We start from the raw sequence: 7,537 nt of genomic DNA, 5'->3' as shown, positions 1-7,537 counted from the left end.
CTCACTTGGTAGCCCAGGCTGGCCTCGAACTCACAAAGATCCGCCTGCCTCTGCCTCCCGAGTGCTGGGATTAAAGGCGTGCGCCACCAACGCCCGGCGAGCCCGTGGCTTTACAAACGGGCTTTATTTCTCAATAGTTTCGTTAGTTATCAAAGTACAGTGGTTCCCTCGGCGTCATGGCAGGTTTGTTCCAGGAGCCCCTGCAGATACTGGGGATGCTCACATCCTTTATTTAAAATGGCATACTGTTACACTGCCTGCATCATTTATTTAATCCCTAGATTAGCTAAATTGCTAGTACCTAGTGTAATACAAATGCTATACCACGAGTTGCATATTTAATACAGATGCAATGTTTTAAATGTTTTCTACTTGAGGTTGCTTGAACCTGGGGTGTGGGCGTGGGGGACACTGATAGGCGATTATTTTTAACTCTAAGGGAACTTTCCTAACAAGAGGCTGGTAAAGGAGAGAACCCTCGCAACTGTTCCTCTGAAGTTTGTGGGCTTTGCTCTCACCGAGCTGCTGAGCTCTTGTAGGCTCATTGTGGGTGTTTGAGCACAGTGGTCCACGCTGGCCCTGGTGCTGCAGTACTGGGATTGTGGGAACTGTCTCTTGCTTAGCCATCTTCCCTACAGAGATTTTCTGCGGTGACTATCCACTGTCCTCCACAGGGAATATTTCACTCTCCTGCTCTAGTTCTACAAGTAGTGTAAATCTAAACCTACACACTCTTTTCTTCTCATCTCTTTTTGTTGTTGTTTGTTTTTGAGACAGGGTTTCTCTGTGTAGCCCTGGCTGTCCTGGAACTCACTCTGTAGACCAGGCTGGCCTTGAACTCAGAGATCTGCCTGCCTCTGCCTCCCAAGGGCTGGGATTAAAGGCGTGCACCACCACATTAGGTAAATAATAATAATAGTAATAATGATAATAATAATTAATTTTTAAAAATTAAAAAATAAAACTCCTAGCTTTCATGGCTTTACTCTTATTTTAACCAGGGTTACTAGGCCTGCATTTTATTTTGATATTCTTTAATAGAAATGCATTAGTGTGTCTGTGTGTGTGTCTGTGTGTCTGTGTGTCTGTATGTCTGGGTGTAGTATATGTATATGCTTGTGTGCATATGCGCAGGTACCTGCAGAAACCAGGGTTAACACTATGAAACTTTCCCTATTTATTTATTTTGGGTCTTGTAAATAGGCTGGCCCTTAACTCACAGGGATCTGCCTACCACAGTACCAGTATTAAGGGCATGCACCACCACATTTGCCCCTACCTTGTTTTGAGACAGGATCTATCGCTGAACCCTGAGCTTGACGATTTAGTTTATCTGTCTAGCAAGCAAACCAGAGGGAATCTTCCTGTCTCCTCCTCACCAGGGCTGAGACTATAGGCACGCATGCGCACTGCTGCAGCAGGCTTTTCTTTTACGTAAATGCTGGGAAAACACACTCACACCCTCATGTTTGTGCAGGACTAACTAAGCTATCCCTCCAACCTTAGCAATGCCTTCATTTCATAAAGTGAGCTTTGTTTGGTTTTTAAGATTACAGAATTCTAGGATGGCAAGATGATCCAATGGGTAGGCACGCTTGCTGCTATGTCCGCATTGTTGTTTATTGTTATTTATTATTTCATTTTAGGTGTATGGCTCTTTTGCCTGCCTTTATACCATGTGTGTGCCTGATGCCCACAGAGACTGGAAGAAGGCATTGGAAGCCCTGGAATTGGAGTTACAGGTATTTGTGAGCTGCTGTGTGAGCGCTAGGCAGCAAACCCAGGACCTCTGGAAGAGCGGCCAGTGCTCTTCACCACTGAGCCGTCTCTCCAGCCCGAGTCTGAGCCTCAGGATCCACATGCTAAGAGGAAAGAACCAATTCCCACAAGCTGTCCTCCGACTTCCACATTAATGCGGTCACACACAGACATAAGATGTAGTGTGTGTATATCTGTGAAAAAGAAAGTGAAAGTCAATTTTTTTAATCATAAAATTCTGTTTTAACTGATCTGATTTCTTTTTTTCCTTTTTGTTTTATCATGCTGTGAATGGAAGCTAGGGCTAAACAAATACTCTACCAGTGAGATATATATGTGTGTGTATGTGTGTGTGTGTGTGTGTGTGTGTGTGTGTGTGTGTGTGTGTGTGTGTATGTGTGTGTGTATGTGTGTGTGGTGTGTGTATGTGTGTGTATGTGTGTGTGTATGTGTGTGTGTGTGTGTGTGTGTGTGTGTGTGTGTGTGTATCTCCAGTCCTACTTTACATTCTTTTTCATCTTAACAGCGACAGGAGATCATACGTTAAAGTGGATGGGACACTTGGAAGCAGTATGATTCAATTTACTGTCTTAATTAGTTAAGTTACCCAGCTCATTTTTGGGGGGAGGAGGGGAGCATTTCCAAGACAGGGTTTCTCCGTGTAGTTTTGGTGCCTGTCCTGGATCTCGCTCTGCAGGCCAGGCTGGCCTCGAACTCACAGAGATCCGCCTGGGTCTGCCTCCCAAGTGCTGGAATTAAAGGTGTGCGTCACCACCGCCCGGCCCCAGCTCATTTTTAAAACCTTCCCAACATAAGAGACCCTATTTACACAATGTGGCAATCTATTCACTTCACTTTTAAAGAAATCAAATTGCCAGGATGTTCTTTCTTACAACTAATGAAACTTGTCTTTTCTATGGCTTCTACCCACACACCCCTGGAGATACAAAAAAGCACAATTGCTTTAATCAAACATCCAGGGATATGTCCCCAAGTAGCCCCAATCTATCTATGTGACAGTAAGTCAGGATCATATCCATTCAACCCACTTTTCTGTGGAAAACGAAGGGGTTGGGCCGGTTAATACATCTTCTAGCTTCTAAATTACAGGTTTTTAATAGTCCTTCAAGATAATCGTGGGTGGAGTCGTACAGCTGGTAAGAGCGCTCGCCTGCTGTTCCGCTTTCATTTTTGTTGTCTTGATCAAATGCCCTTACAAAAGGCGACGTAGGATCTTCCCACATCAATCAAGACTGTCCCTCAGAACCATGCCAACACAAACCCAATTCCTCATTGAGAGTCTCTTCCTAGATGACTCTAGATTGCGTTGAGTTCACAATCAAAACTACCAGGGCCTGGAGAGATGGCTCAGTGGTTAAGAACACTTGCTGCAGCCGGGCGTGATAGCTCACGCCTTTAATCCCAGCACTCAGGAGGCAGAGCAAGGCGGATCTCTGTGAGTTCGAGGCCAGCCTGGTCTACAGAGTGAGTTCCAGGAAAAGGTGCAAAGCTACGCAGAGAAACCCTGTCTGGAAAAACAAACAAACAAACAAAAAAAAAACAAAAAAACAAAAAAACAAAAAAAAAAAAAAACACTTGCTGCAGGGGAGTCAAGATCATGATGGAGAAATCTACAGAGACAACCGAACCAAGCTCATAGGAACTCATGAACTTTAGACCACCATCGGTGGAACCTGTATGGGACTGGATAGACCCTCTGCATATGGGAGACAGCTGGGTCTGTTTGAGGGGCCCCTGGCAGTGTGATCAGGATCTATCCCTGGTGCATGAGCTGGCTTTCTGGATCCCATTACCTATGGTTGAACACCTTGCTCATCCTTAATGCAGCAAGGAGGGGCTTTGTCTGGCCTCAACTGAATGTACCAGGCTTTGCTGTCCCCAAGTGGGAGGACTTACCCTTTTGGAGGAGGGAATAGCGGGTAGGTCTGGGGGGAGAGGGGGGAGAAGTGGGATGAAGGATGAGAAGGGGATCTATGGTTAGTATATAAAATGAATTTTTTTTTAAAGTTTTTTTTTTTTTTTTTTGAGCTGAGGACTGAACTCAGGGCCTTGTGCTTGCTAGGCAAGCGCTCTACCACTGAGCTAAATCCCCAACCCCAAAAATTTTTTAATAAAAAAAAAGAACACTTGCTGCTCTTATGAAGGACCTGGGTTCGGTTTCTAGCACCACATGACAACTTAGAACTTTCTGTAACTCCAGTTCAGAAAGTCTAGTGCCTTCTTCTGGCCTCCGTGGGCACTGCATGCATATGCTACACAGTCATGCTGGTTTGATCGCTGGCACCACACAAAGTTGGTATGGTGGGTTCATTTCTGGAATCTCAGCATTCAAAAAGTGGAGGCAGGAAGATCAGGGGTTCACATTCTTGACTGCATAGCAAGTTTCAGGCCAGCCTGGAATACATGAAACTCTGATTAAATAATAATAATAATATATTAACAACAACAATAATAAAACTGAAAGTAGTGTTATTGTTGATTTCTAAATCAACAATACAAAAATATATTTAGAACTTTAAAAAAATCTTATTTCAGTTTTTCTTTGATGGAAAGAGAATAAAGTGCTGGGTAGTAGTAGCACACCCTTTAATCCCAGCACTCGGGAGGCAGAGGCAGGCAGATCTCTGCGTTCAAGGCCAGCCTGGTCTATAGAGTGAGTTCCAGGACAGCCAGGGCTACACAGAGAGACCCTCTCTTGAAAAAAAAGAAAGAAAGAGAGAGAGACAGAGAATACAGTAGATATGGAGCCTGGTGAGATGGTGCCAGCCTCTGAGCCTATGGGTTTGAGCTGGATCCTAGAATCCATACGGTGGAAGGAAGAGAACCATTTCAAACAAGCTGTCCTATGATCTGCACGTGCACACCAGGCATGCACATATAAATGCATATACACAAAATAAAAAATATGAAACTGTAAAAAAAAATAAAGATAAAGATTCAGTTCTGGTTTAGAAAGTAAACATGGGGGGTTGGGGTTTAGCTCAGTGGTAGAGCGCTTGCCTAGCAAGCGCAAGGCCCTGGGTTCGGTCCTCAGCTTGGGGGGGGTGGGGAGTAAACATGGTCAGTCACAGTGGTGTGAGTGTGAGGCTTGCTCTAGAGGCTGGAGGAGGAGGAGGCCAGCTTGAGGTGGCCTGGCTGAAGACTGTCCCGCTAAACTACAGAGAGAGAGGCAGACAGACAGACAATCCCAGGGCCTCGTGCGTGCTACCTGAACACTCTATCACTGAGCTGTGCCATTCCTTAGAGTTTGATTCTCTGAATTTCCAACTGTTTTCACTCTTTATTGACCATTCAATCTAAACTAATAGGGAATTGTGGAGAAAGGAAGCACAGGTAATATTAATTGACCACCGGGATCCTGGTGTGTTGTTTACTTGGAAATTTTCATTAATCTTTCTTAAAAGAACAAATGTTGGTCAGACAGTGGTGGTGCACGCCTTTAATCCCAGCACTCGGGAGGCAGAGGCAGGCGTATCTCTGTGAATTCGAGGCTAGCCTGGGCTACAGAGTGAGTTCCAGGACAGGCTCCAAAGCTTCAGAGAGAAACCCTGTCTCAGAAAAAAACAAAACAAAACAAAAACAAAAAAAACAAATGTTATTTTATGTATCATAAATGCATAATCTTTATAAGAAATTCAGGGCCTGGAGAGATGGCTCAGCAGTTAAGAGCACTGACTGCTCTTCCAGAGGACCCACATGGCAATTAAATTCCCACATGGCAGCTCACAACTGTCTGTAACTCCAGTTCTAGGGTACCCGACACCCTCACACAGACATACATACACTAATGCACATAAAATAAAATAAATTATTAAAAAAAAGAAATTCAAATAGCTGGATAGTGGTAGCCCACACCTTTAATCTCAGCACTCAGGAGGCAAAGGCACGCAGATCTCTGAGTTCAAGGCAAGCCTTATGTGCAGAGGGAAATCCAGGACAGCCAGGGAGACACAGAGAAACTCTGCCTCGAAAAACCAAAACCAAAACCAAAAAAAAAAAAAAGAAGAAAAAAAAGAAAAGAAAAGAAAAAAAATATTCCCCAAATGCTTAACTTAGGAAATGAATGTCTAGAAAACCACACTGAGAAGTAATCTCTAAAAACAGTATTCTTGCATAAGCTTCTAAATTTCATTTATTACTGTTGTTATTTTTAAAATGGAGTCATACTCTTTGGTCAGGCTGGTCTTGAACTGAAAATCCTCTCAGTTCAGCCTCCCAAGTTGCTGGGACTTTAGGCACATGTTACCATACCGAGCTAAGATCCTAGTTACACATTTTAACCTATACATTAATTTGAATATAAGCTATAAGTAATTAATAAACACCTGTACTACATATTTATATTATACAAGATTACATAAATGTTAACCGCAAAAAAGTAACTATATTATTCATTCAATATCTACTATTTTCACACATACTGCCTTTATAAAAATGTAGAACGCTTTATGCTTTTGCCTGTCATTTTAGTGCAGGGGCCGTGCTGATTTTCTCTATGTCGTTCCAATTTTAGTATAGGTGCTCCTGCTTTTTCTGAACCACTCTGTGCACCTCGGTAAGTACACGACCACTGGGCAACCATTCCAGGCCTAAAAGGGTCTTTTTCTTATTCTAATGTGTCCATCCCTAGTTTTCAGTGAAGCTTGGAGACTTTTCAGAGATCTATTTCTACTTCGGTAATTCATCATCCATGAGATGCCTACCTACACTTAAGGAATTATGAAAATTTCATAAACGACAAATTTAATAGGAACCCAAAGCTCCTGAAATCTCCCACTTTTTAATCTTTCTATGAGACAGGCAGAGACTCGCACCTTCTGGACAGCAACTTCTACCTGGGTTCCTTTTTCAGATCTGATGGTTTGGGGAGCAAATTGAAAAGAGCAGATAAAGACGATTTTATTTTTGCATTCCACCCCCGGCCAACAGCAGCAGATGAGCTGTGCCTTAATTGTACCCTTCACCTCAAGGATGTTAGAGTTGTCTAGAAGTTGTTATTATTTCAATGTAGAAAACAGTAAGGAAGCATGTAAGCATAAATCATGGTGAGATATTTGAAAAAGTAGAATGTGAATTCAGATATGGTTTGCCATTGCTGACTATTGTTATTTATGTTTTGTTTTATTATTTTTTTTTTTTGAGTCAGGGTCTGTCTCAATATATAGTGAAGGCTGGCTTGGAACTCTCAAGCCTTCTGCCTCAATTTCCCCTGTGCTGGGATTACAAGTGTGCATGAACACATTCAGCTATTGTTATTTTTTTTCTATACACTTCTTCCCTGGATTCTGAAGATATTTCTAGAACCAGTTTTGTTACCATAATAAAATAGAGCAGAAATATAATCTTTGACTTCTTGTTTTAATATTAATTTTATGTGTATGTGTGTGCGCCTGAGTATATGTGCACTACGTGTGTGCAGAAACCCACAAAAGTCAGAAGCAGCCTCAGATTCCCTGGAACTGGAGTTACAGGAGGTTGTGATCCATCCAGTATGGGTGCTGGGAAACCAGGTTGTCTGCAAGAGGAGCGAGTGCTCTTAACCACGGAGCAATCTTCCCAGACCCTATAATTGATTTTTTGATTGAATTCTAATTATTTACTATATAATTTGTCCTTGTGATATACAATATGCAGAACTGAGGGTGCAGCTAATTGGTACAGTACTTGACTGGCATATGAAAGACCATGGGTTCAATCGCTAGCACCACAAAAAAATTACAATGTATACAATGCATTGGGCTGTAGTATATGCAGAGGT

The 7,537-nt window shown here is 42.6% G+C and overlaps 1 non-coding gene across 1 annotated transcript; it reads right to left on the bottom strand.

Annotated features, from left to right (window-relative positions):
* Window positions 1-6,209: 6,209 nt before the first annotated feature.
* On the bottom strand, window positions 6,210-6,321 carry LOC121830594 (U6 spliceosomal RNA). Its single transcript, XR_006073810.1, has one exon. It is a non-coding gene; the product is annotated as a U6 spliceosomal RNA (small nuclear RNA).
* Window positions 6,322-7,537: the final 1,216 nt, after the last annotated feature.

The sequence above is a fragment of the Peromyscus maniculatus genome, chromosome 6 (assembly GCF_049852395.1).
Source record: "Peromyscus maniculatus bairdii isolate BWxNUB_F1_BW_parent chromosome 6, HU_Pman_BW_mat_3.1, whole genome shotgun sequence".
Lineage (NCBI taxonomy): Eukaryota > Metazoa > Chordata > Mammalia > Rodentia > Cricetidae > Peromyscus > Peromyscus maniculatus.
Note: the sequence above shows the minus strand (reverse complement) of the source record. Positions and strands in the feature narration are given on the sequence as shown.